Genomic DNA, 9,179 nt, shown 5'->3' on the forward strand with positions numbered 1-9,179 from the left:
GAGTATCATAGACTGAGAACAGCTTACTGTGTGACTCATGCAGAGCTTGGAGGGGGTGTGTAAAGCTTCTGCCAATGACAAGCAGTGCTGCACATTCCACACATTCCAGCCTCAGCCCGACAGACACGACAGAGGAAAGGAGATAAGATTTATTACAGAGACAGTGCAAGTAGGAAAGGCTGCAGTAAGACAGACCACATTAGAACAGTAATAGGAACTTATAGGACAGAAGAAATAAGGCTCAAAATTTTGTTACAGGGTCTCTTTAAATGATCTTATTGTCTCTGTTAATTGCACCATATAAGAGCAACACTGGATGTAATAAACTTTTAAGTTCAAAACGGATATACAAAAGTCAATTCTGACATAAATTTCTTGGAAATAATTTGAATTTTAATAAAAAACAGACATTTCAACTCTCATACATATTTAAAGAATATAAATATGAAAGAAAAGCAATATCTGGTTATAGGAAGCTGTTGTCCATATACTTTGCTTTCTAGGACTAGTAAATCTTAATACACAACAAATATTACTGACTGTTGACACTGCATTCTGAGGACTCCGAAGGACCAATATATAAAGCTGTCATGTAGGCAAACATTTGCTTGTGTTAATAACCGTTGTGGGTGAATGTTGCTGGCAAGATGCCTGTATACAGTATCTAGACTTCATCTCCCACTTATGGACCAGGGTAGGTAAGGTGATCTGAGAGAACCCTGGAATGAAAACAAAAAGCACAGAAACGCTGGGAGGCCCAAATGAAGCAAATGGAGGAGAATAATGGGTATTCACAAAGGAAGATTGCAGGCATGCAACCAACCACTGTAGGTGGGTGGCGATGCACAAACCTGACTCCACTCGGGTGTTCAGGCAGACTGTACGTGGTTGCTCTCTTGGTACAAAATAGCTCTACATGATTTTAGGGGTAGAAGGCCCTACCCAAAAAGATTACCCCTCCTGAAGGAGGGTGTGTGACACAAAGGGAGATAAGAGGCACCCAGATGATGATAAAACTGAGTTGAAAACAACTAAAATAGAAAGGGTGAGGTGGCTTACCTCAATGATGACAAGGTCAGATAATGACAAATAATTCCTTTAATATGCACTTGGCAACGTTTTTGATGGGTCTTAGCACACTTCCTTAGGCCAAATACAGTGCCAGATTTATCAATAGCCAGAGCTGAGGGCACTTCTCAAGAATTCTAAAAGTATTTGGCCTGAGGAAGTTGGCTGATATCCACGAAACGCATTGTATCACCAGTCAAGGATATATATATAATGTGCCGTTGTCACACACCACATTGCCGATCTCCAGCTGGTGCGGGGTCAGCCACTGATCCACCTGTTTGTTCAAGAGACACTGAAGCTGAAAAAAAATTGTGATATAATGAATTGGTTGTGTAGTACAGCTAAGAAATAAAGCATTAGGAACAGAGACATACTTCTAATATTTGTTTCCAGTACAGGTAGAGTTAAGAAACTCCAGTTGTTATCTATGAAAATAGCCATTGAGCTTTGCGACTTTGAAAGTTGTAGAGCTCTGACTTCTGATTAGGTTATCTCAGCTGTATTGTGTATTTATTATGCAGAAAACAGTTCAGGACAGGTCAAAAGTTCACTGCCTGTTCTGCATTCTTTTAGAATGCTGAGTAATGTGTAAACTGCAAGTATTAGAGAATGATGCAATGTTATAAAAAAGACTGTATAACTGAAAATAAAAGTATGAGAATATTTTTTTTGCTACCAATGTTCTAGTAATTACCCCTACTACATAACCAATTCATGATATCATAATTTTTTTTTGCTTCAGTGTCTCTTTAAGAGCAGGCAGGAGAGCTGCTCCAGTGTGACTCTCTGCTTTGTGGCAATACATGTCTAAGATGGCGTGACACCGTCGTACCTGGCATGCAGTGATGGGTATTACAATGTGCACCTGTCACACACAGACAGGTACCGGACAGGCACAGTGACACTGCATGCGCTCATGTAGGTAGGTGGGTGCACTGAAGTGAACAACAGGTAGTAGGTATATACAGTGATGGGTATTACAATGTGCACCTGTCACACACAGACAGGTACCAGACAGGCACAGTGACACTGCATGCGCTCATGTAGGTAGGTGGGTGCACTGAAGTGAACAACAGGTAGTAGGTATATGCAGTGATGGGTATTACAATGTGCACCTGTCACACATAGACAGGTACCGGACAGGCACAGTGACACTGCATGCGCTCATGTAGGTAGGTGGGTGCAGTGAAGTGAACAAGAGGTAGTAGGTATATGCAGTGATGGATATTACAATGTGCACCTGTCACACAAAAACAGGTACCGGACAGGCACAGTGACACTGCGTGCGCTCACGTAGGTAGGTGGGGGCACTGAAGTGAATAGCAGGTAGTATGTATATGCAGTGTATTACAATGTGCACCTGTCACACACAGAAAGGTACCAGACAGGCACAGTGACACTGTGTGCGTAGGTGGGTGCACTGACTGAAGTGAACAACAGGTAGTAGGTATAAGCAGTGATGGGTAATACAATGTGCACCTGTCACACACACAGGTAGTCACTGAATGTGCTGGGCCTGGCAGTGGCATACACAGTAGGAATTACCAAGGCTGTCTATGCAACACAAGTGTCAGTGGGACACACACAAAAAAGAAAAAAAAATAGATCACAAGAACAAGATTAGCTCTCAAATGAGCTGTTGAGGGGTGCTTATTTAGCAATAAGAATCAGCAAGGAGCAAGCTAAGAAGCCTACAAGAGCCTAACTAAGCATAGCTCTCTATGCAACAGCTCTCCCTTCTCTAATTAATGCAGGCACACAAGTGAGTCCAAAGCCTGACGCTGCCCCCCTTTTATAAAGGGAGAGAGTGGCTCCAGGAGGGAGTGTAGCCTGATTGACTACAATGTGCCTGCTGACTGATGTAGAGGGTCAAAGTTGATCCTCATGATGCACTATGGTGGCGAACCGAACTTCCAGAAAAGTTCGTGGTTCTCCCCAAACCCCGGAAGTTCGCGGGGAACTGTTCGCCGGCGAACCATTCGGGCCATCTCTACAGGTCACAGAGGTCAGATAGGATCAGTACTGTAAGCCAGGAAATTAGTTAACTCGCTATTCCCCAATATCCTGCAGCCAGTTAACCAGCACTGGTATTTTGACACTGGTGGCACAATTACACAGACCAGACTGTTAAAAACAAAAAACAAAAATAAATAAAAAGCTCATATTGTGTTACTTCCTTTGTATCCCAGTATGTGCCCTGTGCTTATCGAAAGCTACAGGCCTATTATTTACAGTGGCTTGCAAAAGTATTCGGCCCCCTTGAAGTTTTCCACATTTTGTCATATTACTGCCACAAACATGAATCAATTTTATTGGAATTCCACATGAAAGACCAATACAAAGTGGTGTACAGGTGAGAAGTGGAAAGAAAATCATACATGATTCCAAACATTTTTTTACAAATCGATAACTGCAAAGTGGGGTGTGCATAATTATTCAGCCCCCTTTGGTCTGAGTGCAGTCAGTTGCCCATAGACATTGCCTGATGAGTGCTAATAACTAAATAGAGTGTACCTGTGTGTAATCTAATGCCAGTACACATACAGCTGCTCTGTGACGACCTCAGAGGTTGTCTAAGAGAATATTGGGAGCAACAACACCATGAAGTCCAAAGAACACACCAGACAGGTCAGGGATAAAGTTATTGAGAAATGTAATGTAGGCTTAGGCTACAAAAGATTTCCAAAGCCTTGAACTTCCCACGGAGCACTGTTCAAGCGATCATTCAGAAATGGAAGGAATATGGCACAACTGTAAACCTACCAAGACAAGGCCATCCACCTAAACTCGCAGGCCGAATAAGGAGAGCGCTGTTTAGAAATGCAGTCAAGAGGCCCATGGTGACTCTGGACGAGCTGCAGAGATCTACAGCTCAGGTGGGGGAATCTGTCCACAGGAAAACTATTAGTCATGTACTGCACAAAATTGACCTTTATGGAAGAGTGGCAAGAAGAAAGCCATTGTTAACAGAAAAGCATAAAAAGTCCCGTTTGCAAATTGCCACAAGCCATGTGGGGACACAGCAAACATGCGGAAGAAGATGTTCTGGTCAGATGAGACCAAAACAGAACTTTTTAGCCAAAATGCAAAACGCTATGTGTGGCGGAAAACTAACACTGCACATCACTCTGAACACACCATCCCCACTGTCAAATATGGTGGTGGCAGTATCATGCTCTGGGGGGTGCTTCTCTTCAGCAGGGACAGGGAAGCTGGTCAGAGTTCATGGGAAGATGGATGGAGCCAAATACAGGGCAATCTTGGAAGAAAACCTCTTGGAGTCTGCAAAAGACTTGAGACTGGGGTGGAGGTTCACCTTCCAGCAGGACAACGACCCTAAACATAAAGCCATGGCAACAATGGAATGGTTTAAAACAAAACATATCCATGTGTTAGAATGGCCCAGTCAAAATCCAGATCTAAATCCAATTGAAAATCTGTGGCAAGATCTGAAAACTGCTGTTTACAAACGCTGTCCATCTAATCTGACTGAGCTGGAGCTGTTTTGCAAAGAAGAATGGTCAAGGTTTTTAGTCTCTAGATGTGCAAAGCTGGTAGAGACATATCTCAAAAGACTGGCAGCTGTATTTGCAGCAAAATGTGGTTCTACAAAGTACTGACTCAGGGGGCTGAATAATTACGCACACCCCACTTTGCAGTTATTTATTTGTAAAAAAATGTTTGGAATCATGTATGATTTTTGTTCAACTTCTCATGTGTACACCACTTTGTGTTGGTCTTTCACGTGGAATTCCAAAGTAATTAATTCATGTTTGTGGCAGTAATGTGACAAAATGTGGAAAACTTCAAGGGGGCCGAATACTTTTGCAACCCACTGTATGTCTCTAAGTTAGTTTTAAGTGAAGATTCCAATGAAGTCGATATACATAGTTGAGATGACACATGGTTAAACAACATAGCCTACGTTCCCAGACCACATTAAATATTGCTCACAGTTTTTGCTCTGTAAATGTGTACTATAATTAATATGTGAACTCTTCAGAGCATTCTTAACAGATGGTAAATACATGACTTTATTGATCTTGTCCTGCTTAGCAGATTTCCTGTGGTAAAGGCAGTGCACTGTTTGGAAACAGGGTGCAAGGATTTCAGCTGACAGCAGCTGCTTCTGTCTTCCAAATGCCCTTCCCATAGGAAAAGCACTTTCTGATCTGTAAAAGAAGTTTAAGCTCACCTTCCAATGCCCCCTCACTTCTGCAGTAATACAACTGCACCATGGAAAAAAAAAAAAGTCTCTCTAATTCATCCCGAGAAAACCGCTAATTGTTAAAATGGTACCTCTTAAAAAGGGCATCCCATCGACATCAAGGAAAATCTTTTCTCTATTGGTGCCAGGTGTATAAAAAAGGGTGTCGCGTTAATACAAAACAACCATGTCGTTTGCTATTATCTCACCTTTTATTTCTATACAAACTTTGTCGTTTACAATAAAAAATTATTTAACAAATAATCGTTTCTAAAACTGTATAATGGTTTCTAAAACTGTTCCTTATGTTTTCTCAGCAAAAAATTGTTTACATTTCAACTTTTTGCACCACAACGAGCAGCTTCTGCTAATCTCACCTTTGTTACAAATGACTGATCTTCAATAAACTTACTTACCATATTTACTCATGTACAATCCAAGTTTTTGGGTCCAAAAAAGTGTCCCAAAGCGGCTTATACATGAGTCTCTACTGAGCGTTAACTGCATGTAGATAAGCAGGCTGGCGGGGGGGGGGGGGGGGGGGGTAGTTGTTGGGGAGGCACAGCAGCATGTATTGCTGACTTGTAATGCCGGAATGCATGACAGCATGTACTGAGGTGAGGCCTATCTGCATTGCTCTCACCTGTTAATTGCCGCTGCCCGGGCCTTCTGTATTTGGCTTCTCCCTTCCTCCTCTGCCCCTCATGCTGCTGTCTCATGCTCCATTGGCTGCCCGGACCTCGGGACACTGCGCATCACCAGGCAGCCCCTCATAAACTGTCTGCCGCATTATTCTCTGTTCCCTCACACTGCTCTCCTGCCGCTCCATTGGCTGCCTGGACCTCAGGACACTGCGCATCACCAGCCATCCTTGTAAACTGTCTATGATGCCCTCCAATGACACCTCAGACAGTTTTCAAGGATGCCTGGTGAGGGAGAGCAGAGCAAGGGGCAGAAAAAGAAGGGAGAAGCCGAAAACAGGAGAAGGCCCAGGTAGCAGCAGTTCTCAGGTGAGAGCAATACAGCTAGGCAATACAACTAGGTCTCACCTCAGTACTTGTCGCTATCTGCCTATCAGGGTGCGCTGCGGCATAAGTCAGCAATACATTCCGCTCTGTTCGGGGGTCAGGACGGTGGCACACAGCCCACAGCCTGCACATCTGCATGCTCTATACATGGTGGGTAGGACACTGGTGGGGATCAGGCCTCAGATATACATGCCACTTTGCCTCTTGCAGGGGGTGATGGATGCCACCTCATTTATTTTGACTACTGAAACTCACCAGTAGCCGCTGCATTTCCTACCCCCAGCTATATCATTTTTTCCATTTTTTTTGTAGGTAAAAGTTGGGGGGTCAGCTTACACATGAGTATATACAGTAAATATAAAAAAATTATATTTTTTCTTATTCTATGTTAAATATAATCATAAGCAATCATATACAAATTTATATTACGCAAACAAAAGTTTATTTTGTGTGATTTAATATATCTTGGCAACTTATTAGGTTTAAAGCAAACTGAAATTTATAATTTAGGTATTCTTTAATACAGTTAGCGACTATAGCGGCACCTGTAGAGTAATTTGGATACTGGAGGCAGGGATTGTAGTTATGCATAATCATGTGACATGCAGAGATTGGAGCTGCAGGGAAATAGTGTACAGCAGCTACAGTGCTGCTGCTACAGTGAAGAGAGGAGTTAGGACTTGTTGCTCCGCTCATTAACCACTTGCCGACCGCACGCTTATACCGTGCATCGGCAAAGTGGCAGCTGCAGGACCAGCAACGCAGTACTGCGTCGCCAGCTGCAGGCTGATTAATTAGGAAGCAGCCGCTCGCGCCAGCAGCGCCGTAAGGCAGATCGGCGATCCCCGGCCAATCAGCGGCCGGGGATCGCCGCCATGTGACAGAGGACGTCCTGTCACTGGCTGCACAGGACAGATAGCGTCCTGTGCAGCCCGGATCACTGGGGGGACAGGTAGGAGAGGGAGGGGGAGGGAATGTTGCCGCGGAGGGGGGCTTTGAGGTGCCCCCCCCCCCCCCGCAACATGCCACCAGCAGGAGCGATCAGACCCCCCCTGCACATCATCCCCATAGGGGGGAAAAAAGGGGGGCGATAGGATCGCTCTGCGTGCCAGCTGATCTGTGCTGGGGGCTGCAGAGCCCACCCAGCACAGATCCCATCAAACAGCGCTGGTCCTTAAGGGGGGGTAAAGGGTGGGTCCTCAAGTGGTTAAATCTTATGTATGCCTCTACTGCTCTGCTCTCCTTGCCACAGTACTGCCCCCCCCCCCCTTCCCCAGCTCTTGTACTGTCTTCCACACGAGGGAAGAAGATACTTTGGCACTGTGATCATGTAGGTTGGGTGTAGGAGGGGAAGTTAAGCAGAAGGGCCCGGCTGGTTGAGTTTTACTGAGGAGCCATCCAGCATATTTATCATTGGTGGAATATGCTTCTGCGGACACCCATGTCTGACACACAACAGAAGTCAATGCTCATGCAAAGCTGAAGTATCAGTTCTGCACAGAGTTGGCCTAAGGTTAGAAGTAATTTGTCCAAACCAACATCTGTACGTTCATTGGTGTGGGCTTTTGTTATTAATTACTATTACATTATAAATAGGTGTTCGTGTTTTGCCAAACCAATTAACTGCTGTAATTGTATCAGAAAATAAATGACTCTGGGCCTCAGAGAGGTTAATTGCGCTGCGCTGTGCAGCATTAATTTTATAAAACAGATGTGTGCTGAAAGATCTGAGGTCTATACTGTCAACAAAAAGAGAAACCCCAAAGAGGATGAATGAACTCATACCACTAAAGGGAGGAAGGCATGGGGATACGCCGAGTCCCCAGGCTGGCGCTGCTCTTCCTCTTGGGAAATCAGGGGGCTCAGGCTGACCTCTGTGTATGGCATACTTTTCACAGGTGACAAAAGCATTTGTCATCTCTCATTCAGGAGATGCAGTAGATGGAATTGGTTTCTGGGTGTATAGTGGCCTCATGAGCAGGGACCTGTCTCTCTAGCTTACGTCAAGCACAGGATTGTGGATCACTGCAAGAAAATCCAATACAAAGGGCAGCCACCAAAGCAATACTATAATCTCCAGATACTTTGTATACTGTACAAAGGAAGGAAGGTGATCCGTATAAAGGGAGTAATCATATCCTTTTACTTTAAACTCAGTAAAGCAGCGCGCCGCGGCGAACAGTGGGGAGGACTGAGGAGCGCGCAGCGACGAAGACTGGGGGGAGGGGGCTGCGGCACGCGCAGCGCGCCGCGGCAAAAAATGGGCATGGCCATGACATTGTATGGGCGGAGCTAACGTAATGATGTAACAGCGAGGCATAAGAAAGCAGTGTTTACGCCATGATGTGGACAAACGAGACTTTGCATCATGGGTGTGCAGAAACTGTGTGATGCTAATAGTATACCATAACCACAAAGCAGCAAACATAGCCATCTATGACCATTAAATAATAAATGCAGTAACAGTTACCCCGGACACCAGAAAATAAACGCAATAGACAACATGTCAGCACAAAATAAATGCAATGCGGGCAACATGTCAGTATAAAATAAATGCAATGCGGGCAAACATGTCAGTACAAAATAAATGCAATGCGGGCAAACATTTCACCAGACAATAAACGCAATGCGGGCAAACATGTCAGTACAAAATAAACGCAATGCGGGCAAACATTTCACCAGACAATAAACGCAATGCGGGCAAACATGTTAGTACAAAATAAACGCAATGCGGGCAACATGTCAGTACAAAATAAATGCAATGCGGGCAAACATGTCAGTACAAAATAAACGCAATGCGGGCAAACATTTCACCAGAAAATAAACGCAATGTGGGCAAACATATCAGTACAAAATAAACGCAATGCGGGCAA

The sequence above is a fragment of the Hyperolius riggenbachi genome, chromosome 8 (assembly GCF_040937935.1).
Source record: "Hyperolius riggenbachi isolate aHypRig1 chromosome 8, aHypRig1.pri, whole genome shotgun sequence".
In the NCBI taxonomy this organism is placed as follows: Eukaryota; Metazoa; Chordata; class Amphibia; order Anura; family Hyperoliidae; genus Hyperolius; species Hyperolius riggenbachi.